The sequence below is a fragment of the Xiphophorus maculatus genome, chromosome 8, assembly GCF_002775205.1.
Source record: "Xiphophorus maculatus strain JP 163 A chromosome 8, X_maculatus-5.0-male, whole genome shotgun sequence".
NCBI lineage: Eukaryota > Metazoa > Chordata > Actinopteri > Cyprinodontiformes > Poeciliidae > Xiphophorus > Xiphophorus maculatus.
In genome coordinates this window covers 5,763,462-5,775,454 of record NC_036450.1, presented here as the reverse complement: position 1 = coordinate 5,775,454, position 11,993 = coordinate 5,763,462, and the positions used below count along the sequence as shown (strand labels likewise).

Genomic DNA, 11,993 nt, shown 5'->3' with positions numbered 1-11,993 from the left:
TTGAGCTGAGCTTCTCATTCCTTAAAGAGTCATGAAGAAAGACTCACCCTGGAACTGCAGAAAAGAAGCTAGAAAGTTTAAAAATAGATGGAAAAAATTGCAAATATATTCTAACAAGTGATTAATTATCTGGTTTTTTGTATCTTTTAATGTATATAAACTGTATAAAAAAGGTGTAAATGGTTAAAAATCTTCAGAATGAGCCAAATTTTTAACCTGATTAATCATCACAATAATTCTTTGTTGGACCATCGCTACGCGGTACTGAGGAGGAAACTTTTAAAAAAGTTTAATGTAACTTTCTCTATGTCCTAACATGAGATAATCTGAGAGAACAAATGGAGTTCCTCTGCCTCCTCCCTGTGTTCTGCTGAATTACTCTACTGGGTCAGAAACAAGCCATCAGAAACCAGAACAATTAGCCATGAGCCTGCAAGTATTGGACATGTTTTTGTCTAAATGAGGTGATTTTATGGCTCCATTTTGCCAGATCACATAGTAGCATTTCTACCTAAAGCCAAACATTAACAGCCAATCCATGTGATCGGTATCTGTGATCGGCAGTGATCGGACCTCATGGTGATCAGAACCGGCAGGAAAAACCCCTGATGGGAGCGTCTCTACCCAGGAGTAATATGATGGTTTAGAAGTTCATTGAAATCTTTTCCGTTTGAAAGAAGCTCACATTTGGGGAACTTGTGAATGATTACATTATTTATCATACTTGGTTCTGCTTAAAATAATTCAATTCAAACTGAATTATTCTATTGTCATTATTGTTCTTACATTTGGGAGATTGAACATTTCTGTTTTTATTAAGTTTTTAAAATAAAACTTTAAAAAGTTCAGAAAATAAAATCAATCTACTGAACATTCTGATTTTATGAGGATCTGTTTGAAATGTTTGTTACAAAGTTGATTACTGCATTAATTTTGATGTGAATTAAATTGGTGTGTTTAATTTGTGTTTTTTGTAATGTACTGTTACTGGATGTAATACTATTTTTATTTTTTAAAGGATTTTGACCCGTTTACTGGCCGACATTTATTCTATAAATCATTTGGTGACCAATTAAAAAGTAAATGTATTGAAGTAAAAATGGAATATCTAATTTCTGGAGCAGAAATATTAATCACTAATACAGTTTCCTCAAGTGACTGGAGTTTATTTATTTTAACAACAGTTTGATGAAATGGTGAAGAAAAATATAAGACAATTATAAATGGAACTGGTTCATTTTTGGGGTAAATCTGTCATAATTGTCAGAAAAATACAAAGAAAATTAAAAACTTTGTTTTTAAACACCTTCAGTAAAATTAAACTTATAAAAAAATGTTTAATAAATGATGGAAAATACTTTATTTTAAGATAAATCACGGTCGCACCACATGACATTTTTTAAGACCACAGCCGAATCATATTGATAAAAAAACTCTGAAAACGTCTCATTTTAATTTTTAATTATAATTTCTGTGTGCACAACATTTCAAATTTTCTAATAATTGCAATAGATAAACATATTTTTAAATGTTTAATTTCCCCTGATGGAAATCCTGATACGTCAACGACCCTGAAACAGACGTTCCTCCAAAATCTCAGTGATTTCCTTTTCTTTCAGTCTTGCACCCACATCAGCAGAAAGAGGTTTTGAAAGCACTGAAATATCATCAGTAGCAATAATTTCAGCATTTAAAAGCTCAAATCTGACTTCATCTAGTTGAGTATCAAGTCCTTGAATGGGAGGTTTTAGACTCCTGGGTAGTTTGAGCAGTGAATGTAACAAACAGCCATTGATAGAAAAAGCTGCTGTTCCTGTAAATGAAGTCAACATGACAGTTTGATTTGATATGTCAGCCTCCTCTCCATCAGTAGAAGAGGCTACTGATGGATCTGATGATCCAGAGCAGTGCTTGCTTCAGAGTCAATACATTTAATCAGGTGGGATTTTTCACTTCCTGCTCCACCGTTGACATAGAAGTAAAATGGATGAGGGTTCAAAGCACAGAAACACTGAATACACCAGTCTCTTACTGCACAGTTTGGTGTCTCCATTGGTGGATTGATGGGAAAACTGAGAGCATCAATTTACTGGACTGAACTGGAGATTGATAAAACACGGAGTGGAGTTTTCTTCTGTGCATTTTTGTGCCATAAATATATTGGAATCCAAATCTGGAAAGAGTTTGACTGGAAAGTAAAAACCAGATTTAATAGAACTCTATTAAAAAGTTTCATTTCCAGGATTCCAACCACAGATAGATGTTGGAGGAATTTGTGGAATGGTCGGTCATCACACACGTCTTCTGGGACTGACCACAAATAAAGACCTTCTGGGAGGAAATGAAACAGGAGATTGAGGACATTCTAAGGACAGATCTCCCCATGGAGCCTCTTCTATTTCTGCTGGACATAAACACCAAGGATTTACTCACTAAAGATCAATGTTACATATTGTTGCACCTTCTGCTACTAGTAGCAAGAAAGACAATTACACTAAACTGGATTAAATCCTGTTCACCAACTGTTGCTGAGTGGAGAAAAACTGGAACATGACAACATGATGGAGCGTCTGACTGAACAACTAGACATGAAGATAGATCATTAAATATGAAGTTTAGAAAATAAATATTGGATTTGAAAATTAAATGTTTAGTTTGCAAAATAAATATTTATTTTGAAGGTAAATATTTAGTTAAAGTTTTATTTCCACATTTTTATCAGAACTTCTCTCCTTCCTCATGAAGATTTTATCAACCTGCCTCTGATTTCACCTCAGAGCTTCTACTTCCTGGTTCTGTTGCTCTGAAGGAAAAAACTACAAACCAGGTGAGCTGTGATGTCATAAGTTATGCAACATCCATCACATTTACTTTCGGTTTGAATTTACCTGTTCAGGTGCGGCTCCAGACCGTTAGTTGGGTCTCAGTCTGTTGTTTAAATTTTCTTCTTTAACTCTTTGGATCGTTTGAACAAACTGTAAGTTTAATTTGTTTATTTCTTGAATTTTTCATCACTTTAACTTTTCCTGATTGTTTCTAATCTCTGACGTTTGGAGAAAAGTTTCACTTCTGATTTCAGCTGAAACTTTAATATCTCTGCTGTTTGAAGGCTAATCTACAGGATTATTAGATTATTGATGAACTGGAATCAAACAACATGATGAACAGCTGATGTTTCACTGTTTTCTTCTCCGAACTGATTCATGTTTTTATTTCCTGGTACCGAACTCTAGTCTCCACCATTAACGTCAGCAACAGTTTCCTGTTGCTTCCTTTCAAAATAAAATATTATTAAAATGGGTTTGATTCGGTCAGATGATTAAATAGTTCATCTTTAATGGAGCGAATAATCCACTTGTAGAAATTAATAATTGTGAACTATAAGACTTGTTCAGGTTGAATCAGTGAATGTAAATGTTGCTCCATGTCTCCATCTAGTGGACTGATAGTAGAAGTGCAGCAGCTGATGGCAGCTTCCTCTGCCTCTCTGCTGTCTGACTGCATTCACCTGACACTGATATGAAGCAGAGAAGAAGAGCCAATCAGAGGAGGAGCAGCTGATCTTTTTCCAGCTCTAATGATGTAAAGGATGATCAGAGTTGATGTGCAGATGAATGATGTGTGTTTCCTCTGCAGGTGAAGGTAGAAAGTGTGTGTGAGCTGATGTGAATTCAGCAGCATGGATCAGTGTGAGGACAGAGAGGAGGGAGTCCCTCCCTCTAAAACCACTCTGTGTGGGGAAGATGAGAGCCAGAGCAAAGGTCAGAGGTGAGGTCACCATCTCTAACTGTCCACAGCCCTTTTCACACAGCGTTCACTATATCAGGCCAGAACAGACGTGGTGATGAAGCTGCTGCTGCTCCTCTTTGCTGATTAAGTTTTAATCATCATGTTTCTGTCAGGATCCATCAGAGACTCAAACCAGAACCAGAACCAGAACCCAGCTGTGTGTCCTTTAAGAGCGACAGGTCAAAGGATGATTTCATTTTCTTTAAATCTCCTGGATCTCCACCATCAGAGAGGTGAGCTGTTTCTAACTGCTGCAACTGTTCTGTTTATATCTGTTATTATGACAGATACAAACACACATATGCAAATATGTGTGTTTGTGTGTTAAATATTAATTTAACAGGCAAACACAAAAGGCAGAAGTGAGTTTAATTTCTAGATTGATATTTGGATTGTCCTCTAAATCTAAATTTTATTTATTTTCTAGACAGAGTAATGCTGAAAGAAAAAGGCTTTTATGAATTAATTTTATGAATCCAGTTTCATCTCTGTGGTTCAAACATCATCCAACATAGTGGATTATTAACCATTTCCACAGTTAAGCTAAAATAAATATCTCATGTAGATATCTTTCAGAACCAGATGGTCTCTAACTGACCATCTGGTTCTGATTGAAGCTCCATCAGATCCTCCTTGGATGGTGTTGCTGCGCAACCCCCCCACCCCCCTTCTTTCTCTACTCTCTCACTCTCTACTTCCTCTTCTGAGAGGGGAGATGTGCTACCAGCTCTCCATCTAACGGGTGAATTGGTTTTCTAAATCTGCTGGGATTTACCCTGTGCAGAACTGAAGTAAACTCTGTTTAAGCTGGTTTCGAGAAACGATTCGCCTGGTTTCTGACGGCTTACATCCAGGTGTCCCAACCTTCTTCCCCCTGTGAATTAGCCAGACTGATCAGCCTGCAGCCAACTAGTTTCACAGAGCACACCTGTTAACGGTCGCTCATTCTCTATATTACAACTTGCATTTGTTATTGAACCAGGTAGGTTTTAGTGACTCGGCGAGTCCCAAGGATGATGTTGTACATATGGGCTACCAGCAACCTAAAAACATTTTCCACTTTTTCCTCTCCAGAATCAAACATCATAGCTATTTTACAACCATCAAAGAACTTTAAGGTGACTCATTAACTGAATGTCCACAACATCTTTTAGATTTTCTTTATGCTAAATATTTTATTAGTAAAGCATTTTTGCAAGGGTCAGTACAGCTTAATTCAGTAGCAGAAATAATCAAATAAGTAAAATTAATCATCTAGTCTGTCTTTCCCTACTGCTGACACTGAGAACTAAAAAGGGAACCTTTGAGAGAGACGGACGGAGTTTGACGTTTTAAACCCCAGACCTGGCCTGATGATGAAGAAGGTGCTGCAGCAGGAGGAGGAAGTTGATCGGCGAAGGCAGGAATCTCTGTAGGTCTGATGAGCTTCTTCTCCGCATGGATGGTGAGGTCACACAGGACTTGGGTGCTGGCAGGAAGGAAGACACCAGTTCTTCTTCTTTGCCTTGGTCTTTGTCTTTATCTTCATCTTTGTCTTTGGGGTCTGAACCCAGCTGATGAGAGAAGTGCGATTTGAAGCCACAGGTTGCGGGCCTGACGGGTTGGTCCCCATGCGCAGGACAGTCTTTGGCTCTGTCAGCTAGTTGAACCGTGAATCCAGATCTCATAACACATAAAGCAGATAAACTTCTAACTTTTTCTCCGCAGTGATAAAAACCACTGACTGTGGCCTCAATAACTTATAATAAATTAAATCAAACGACTTCACTGAAAATACCAGCAGTTCAGCTGCTGGGATCTGAACATGCAGCCTCACAAATTCCTCCTGGTCGCATCTGCAGAGAAATCTGCGCAAGTTCTTCAGTCATTTGGATCTGTCTGCAGGGGCGCCGCCAGGAATCTTGGGCCCCATGACAAAAAATTGAATTGGGGCCCCGTGAAGCTGCTGTTAAATTTTTTTGAGTCTATTGGACCCATAAAAAGTGTCACAATTTTAAAGGCTTGCTACTGCCTTGCTTTCTTTGGTCCAATACTGATACTAGCACAATATTTACTGCTCATGAATTTTACATGCAACAGTCCACATACAATATGCAAGTAGGTTGCTTAAATGTTTTCTGTTAGTTTTAGATACTGAAATGTCTCTCTCCACCAGCAACAGTGAAACACAATGTGCAAAATATACATAAAACAATCCAGACTTCTCAAAAAATGCTATGTAGTTGCATTTTACTCAAGCTGCAGTATATAACTTTAATATAAAATGTGTTTTCTCCATATTTATTAAAGTTGTCACCATGTCGTGACAGTTTGTTATGAAACAGATAATCTGTGAAAAAAGATCCATCTCCTCCCTGACCTGCTACTGTTAGCCGTTCTGACCAAAAACAACCAATCAGAACCAGGAGGAGGGTCTTAGTGCTGTCAATCAATCTCATTCATTCACTGCTAAATGTGCTAATGGTGGAGAAACATCTTATCGTTACCGGAAAAATGTTTTACTGCTGTCATTGGTAGCTATGCTAACTAGACTGAGCATTCACAACAGGCTATGCTAGCTGCAGCATAGCACAGAGCGAGAGGAGGGAGGATGAGCAGCACCACATGAGATTGTGATTGACAGCAATAAAACTCACCTGCCACTGATTGGTTGTTTCTAGATAGCAATGGGAAAAGTCAGAGGAAATAGATTTTTTGCAGATCATCTTTCATACATATTATTACCTAGGCCTGTCACGATAACAAATTTTGCTGAGCGATTAATTGTCTCAGAAATTATTGTGATAAACAATAATATTGTTTGAAGACCTTTTTACACTGATTTAATGGACATGACAAAATAATGCCTGTGATTTCCTGCCAAAGATAGATACACATTATTTTCTATAGAACACTTAACACGGGAACTGATAAACAAATTAAACAAAAAAAACAAAAACAAAAATAAAATGGATTCTCAGTCTCCATTAACAAACGCACTTGAAAAAAAAAACTAAACAGCATGAAGCCAAAATTGGAAATAAATACTGCATTCAACCAAAAAAGTGCAGATTATGAAGTCTGTATATTATGTTGCCCTTCAGTAATAATTAGATTTAAATAGAGAAGATGGGCACATCGACTACCTGATGCAATAGTTCACACTACACGATTTTTTGCTCCTATTTTTCCCCTTACGACAATCTTAGAACGTTGGTCGTTCTAAGATTGTGTCTCATTAGAAGACCATGATTTTTATGCAGGACAATGCTCTATTGTGTGCATCAAAGTACTCCACTGTGTCTAGCCAGTAAAGGCCTTAAAGATGAAAGAATAATGAAGTAGTCCCCTTCTTCACCAGACCTAAACACCATTGACAACACCTTCATATCGCCATGTTTGGGTGTTGATGATGATAATCTGCTGCTTCCTAGCTCCATGTCAGATTAACGGTGGACACATTTCCACAACCCACTGGGAAATACCTGGTAAAGCAGTCTGGTCCATCAGGACTTGGTTCCTGTGTGCATTGTGAGAGCAGTTCAGCAGGGAAGGAACGCTTCATGATGTGGTTGGTGAGATCTGCTGGAACTCAACCAAACTGAGCTGATGTGGACCATCAGAGGTTCTTCTAGTTCGTAGATCATCTTACTCTTTCTGACTTTAAATTGTGTTTATGTGATGCTGTTTTTCTATATTAAGGTCTTTTAATGTTAAACTCCTGGTGACTTCATCTGTGAATACTGCTGGATGAATATTTCCTGACTTCCTAATTGTTCCTGGTTCCTCCACAGAGTGGACCAGCAGAGCTCAGAGGTCCCCAGTGGTTCATCTGCCCAGCAGCATCAAACACAACTGGACTCCATATTTATGGTCTGTACATGAACAACAACTTTTCCATGGGTTCTGTTCAAAGTCACCTTCATGCTGCACTTTGTAGACCAGAGGACTGTCAGTCTGTCCAACATCCATCTGGTGTTTGGCTTATGATGTTTCCTTCATCTATTTTTCTGTTCCAGCTGCTGGAGGACAATATTGTCACTTTTGTGAAGAAAGAACTGAAGAATATCCAGAAAGCTCTGAGTCCAGATTGCCCAGAATGCTCAGAGACTCAGAGAGATGATGAGGTGTTGGAAGGTGAAGATGAAGAACAGAGGAGGAGCAGCAGAGAGGCAGTGATGAAGATCACACTGAACTTCCTGCGGAGGATGAAACAGGAAAAGCTGGCTGACCGTCTGGAGAACAGTAAGAGGATTTCTTCAGAGAATTGAAATGATAGATAAATTACATATTTGCTGAAGTGATGTAATGAAATTCAAAAGATGATTTTCTTTCATCTCTGATTTTTGTTATTGTGTTAATTTAGAACAATTTGCTCCAGTTTGTCAACCTCAACTTAAATCTGGTCTGAAGAAGAAGTTCCAGTCTGTGTTTGAGGGGATTGCTAAAGCAGGAAGTCCAACCCTTCTGAACCAGATCTACACAGAGCTCTACATCACAGAGGGAGGGACTGGAGAGGTCAATGATGAACATGAGGTCAGACAGATTGAAACAGCATCCAGGAAAACACACAGACCAGAAACAACAATCAGACAAGAAGACATCTTTAAAGTCCCACCTGGAAGAGATCAACCAATCAGAACAGTGATGACAAAGGGAGTGGCTGGCATTGGGAAAACAGTCCTAACACAGAAGTTCACTCTGGACTGGGCTGAAGACAAAGCCCACCAGAACATCCAGTTCATATTTCCATTTACCTTCAGAGAGCTGAATGTGCTGAAAATGAAAAAGTTCAGCTTGGTGGAACTTGTTCATTATTTCTTTAGTGAAGCCAAAGAAATCTGCAGCTTTGAACACTTCCAGGTTCTGTTCATTTTTGATGGACTGGATGAGAGTCGACTTCCTCTGGACTTCCACAACAAGGAGATCCTGACTGATGCTACAGAGTCCACCTCAGTGGACGTTCTGCTGACAAACCTCATCAGGGGGAAACTGCTTCCCACTGCTCTCCTCTGGATAACCACACGACCTGCAGCAGCCAATCAGATCCCTCCTCAGTGTGTTGGCATGGTAACAGAGGTCAGAGGGTTCAATGACCCACAGAAGGAGGAGTACTTCAGGAAGAGATTCAGAGATAAGGAGCAGGACAGCAGGATCATCTCCCACATGAAGACATCACGAAGCCTCCACATCATGTGCCACATCCCAGTCTTCTGCTGGATCACTGCTACAGTTCTGGAGGATGTGTTGGAGACCAGAGAGGGAGGAGAGCTGCCCAGAACCCTGACTGATATGTACATCCACTTCCTGGTGGTTCAGACCAAAGTGAAGAAGGTCAAGTATGATGGAGGAGCTGAAACAGATCCACACTGGAGTCCAGAGAGCAAGAAGATGATTGAGTCTCTGGGAAAACTAGCTTTTGATCAGCTGCAGAAAGGAAACCTGATCTTCTATGAATCAGACCTGACAGAGTGTGGCATCGATATCAGAGCAGCCTCAGTGTACTCAGGCGTGTTCACACAGATCTTTAAAGAGGAGAGAGGGCTGTACCAGGACAAGGTGTTCTGCTTCGTCCATCTGAGTGTTCAGGAGTTTCTGGCTGCTCTTCATGTTCATCTGACCTTCATCAAATCTGGTTCTGATGTGATGAAAGAAACACAAAGATCTAAGAAGTCTTCATTATTTTATAAATCTGACCTAAAATCTCTCCATCAGAGAGCTGTTGACCAGGCCTTACAGAGTCCAAATGGACACCTGGATTTGTTCCTCCGCTTCCTCCTGGGACTTTCACTGCAGACCAATCAGAGACTCCTAAAAGGTCTGCTCACGAAGACAGGAAGTAGCTCACAGACCAATCAGGAAACAGTTCAGTACATCAAGGAGAAGATCAATGAAAATGTGTCTGCAGAGAAAAGCATCAATCTGTTCCACTGTCTGAATGAACTGAATGATTGTTCTCTAGTGAAGGAGATCCAACAGTCTCTGAGTTCAGGAAGTCTCTCCACAGATAAACTGTCTCCTGCTCAATGGTCAGCTCTGGGTTTCATCTTAGTGTCATCAGGAAAAGATCTGGATGTGTTTGACCTGAAGAAATACTCTGCTTCAGAGGAGGCTCTTCTGAGGCTGCTGCCAGTGGTTAAAGCCTCCAACAAAGCTCTGTAAGGACACAGATTGTTTAGGCAGTTATTTTTGATAGAAATATGCTAATGATGAGGTAAATATATATATTAGTGTTTCAGTTTAGGGCTGCACATTGGTGCAGTTGGTAGCACTGTTGTCTTGCAGCAAGAAGGTCCTGCGTTCGATTCTCAGCCGGGGTCTTTCTGCACGGAGTTTGCATGTTCTCCCTGTGCATGTGTGGGTTCTTTCCGGGTTCTCCAGCTTCCTCCCACAGTCCAAAAACATGACTGTTAGGTTAATTGGTCTCTCCAATTTCTCCCTAGGTGTGTGTGTGTGTGAATGTTTGTTTGTCCTGTGTGTCTCTGTGTTGCCCTGCGACAGGCTGGCGACCTGTCCAGGGTGACCCCGCCTCTCGCCTGGAACGTTAGCTGGAGATAGACACCAGCACCTCCTGACCCCATTAGGGACAAGGGTGTAAGAAAATGGATGGATTGATGTTTCAGTTTATATATTGGTGCATTGTCTCTCCAAATTGTCTCACTGGGGGGGATGTGTAAAGGAGACAGAGACTTACTTCAGCACCTGAACATTAATATTACATATAAAAGCAGCAAAACTTCTCCTCTTTATGTTAAAATATAAATTGTACTAATTTAGCTAATTGTGGAATTTTATAATTCTATTTCTAGCCTCCTTGTTGCCTGTAGTTCTGTCCTTTAAGGCTGGAGGACTAAGTATAGAATGAACCATTTCACAACAAAAGGCAACGTAAATATGTGTAAAATAAGATAGTTCCTTCTCTGTCCAAGAAAAACATAGAAAAATACTATTTTTTAAGAATTGTTTAATAACAGATTTTCTCTCTGTCTCCTCAGACTGAGTGGCTGTAACCTCTCAGAGAGAAGCTGTGAAGCTCTGTCCTCAGTTCTCAGCTCCCAGTCCTCCAGTCTCAGAGAACTGGACCTGAGTAACAACAAACTGCAGGATTCAGGAGTGAAGCTTCTCTCTGCTGGACTGAAGAGTCCAAACTGCAACCTGGAAACTCTCAGGTAAAATGTTCTCAATCCTGGTGAAACCAGATTTCTGTCTACTAGCTCCTAGCAGCAGTGATGGCATAGTTACTTTGAAAAAGTAACTTTAATCGGATTACTGATTACTCCTTGAAAAAGTAGCTCAGTTAGATTACTGATTACTTGATTTGGAAAGTAACTAAGTTACATTAAAACTAACTTTTTTAGTTACTTTCAGCAGCTGCTAACAACAACGCTGTGAAAATTACATTGATCTTTACCAATACTTAATTGTAAGCTATTTTATAATGGTAACATCAACAATGTGTCTCCACTTATAAGGTTGAACTGAAGGGGAGATTTTTTAATGGTTATAGTACAAAAAAAACGTTAGTAATTTGTGCATGTTTTTGTGTGGTCCACTATTGTCTGGAAAACTCTAAGAAGGATTTTAACCCCCCTCCACCCCACCAGCCTCCAGGTTGTGCGTTACGGCCCTGAGTTTGGTGTCAGAGCACAGAGCTCCTCCTGCAACTCCACAACTCAGATGGCTCCTGCAAAGATTTGTGACACTTATCTTATTATTAATAATTATAATGGCGTTTAGTTGCACAACCCATTCATTCGTGGCTGTTTTCACGTTTATTGCGCTGTTCAGATTAGTCTCGATGTTTCCAATGTTCTGGATAGTTCAACGTGATTGACAGGTAATATATTAACTTGACATTAACAAAGACACAGCGGGACGGATCATCCAGGAAATGATGGACAGGGAGAGCCTGACTAAAACTAATTGGAGGTCGGACACATTCTGGGGTTTATTTCTGCTTATTTCCAAGCCCAAATGAGCAACTTCACGTTAAAAAATGAGCCCAAAAAGCGCAACCCACGACTCAATAAATTTCTATGCGACTTTAAAAAAAAAAGGCCACAGCCGCTTATAATAATTGGACTTGGCGACAGAAACTCAAAATAGTTCCTGTTTTTCTACCAACAAAATGCGCGTCTCCCTCTTCCCTCCATTGTTTACATTTCTGTCGCTGCTGATACTGTCGCATAAAAACGGCAATGACTTGACAAGACGCGTAGAGGAAA

The 11,993-nt window shown here is 39.8% G+C and overlaps 1 long non-coding RNA gene across 1 annotated transcript; it reads left to right on the top strand.

The window, feature by feature from the left end:
* Positions 1-5,192: 5,192 nt before the first annotated feature.
* LOC111609509 lies at positions 5,193-7,797 on the top strand. Its single transcript, XR_002753154.1, has 3 exons — positions 5,193-5,233; positions 7,563-7,641; positions 7,788-7,797. It is a non-coding gene; the product is annotated as an uncharacterized LOC111609509 (long non-coding RNA).
* The last annotated feature ends 4,196 nt before the right edge of the window (positions 7,798-11,993 follow it).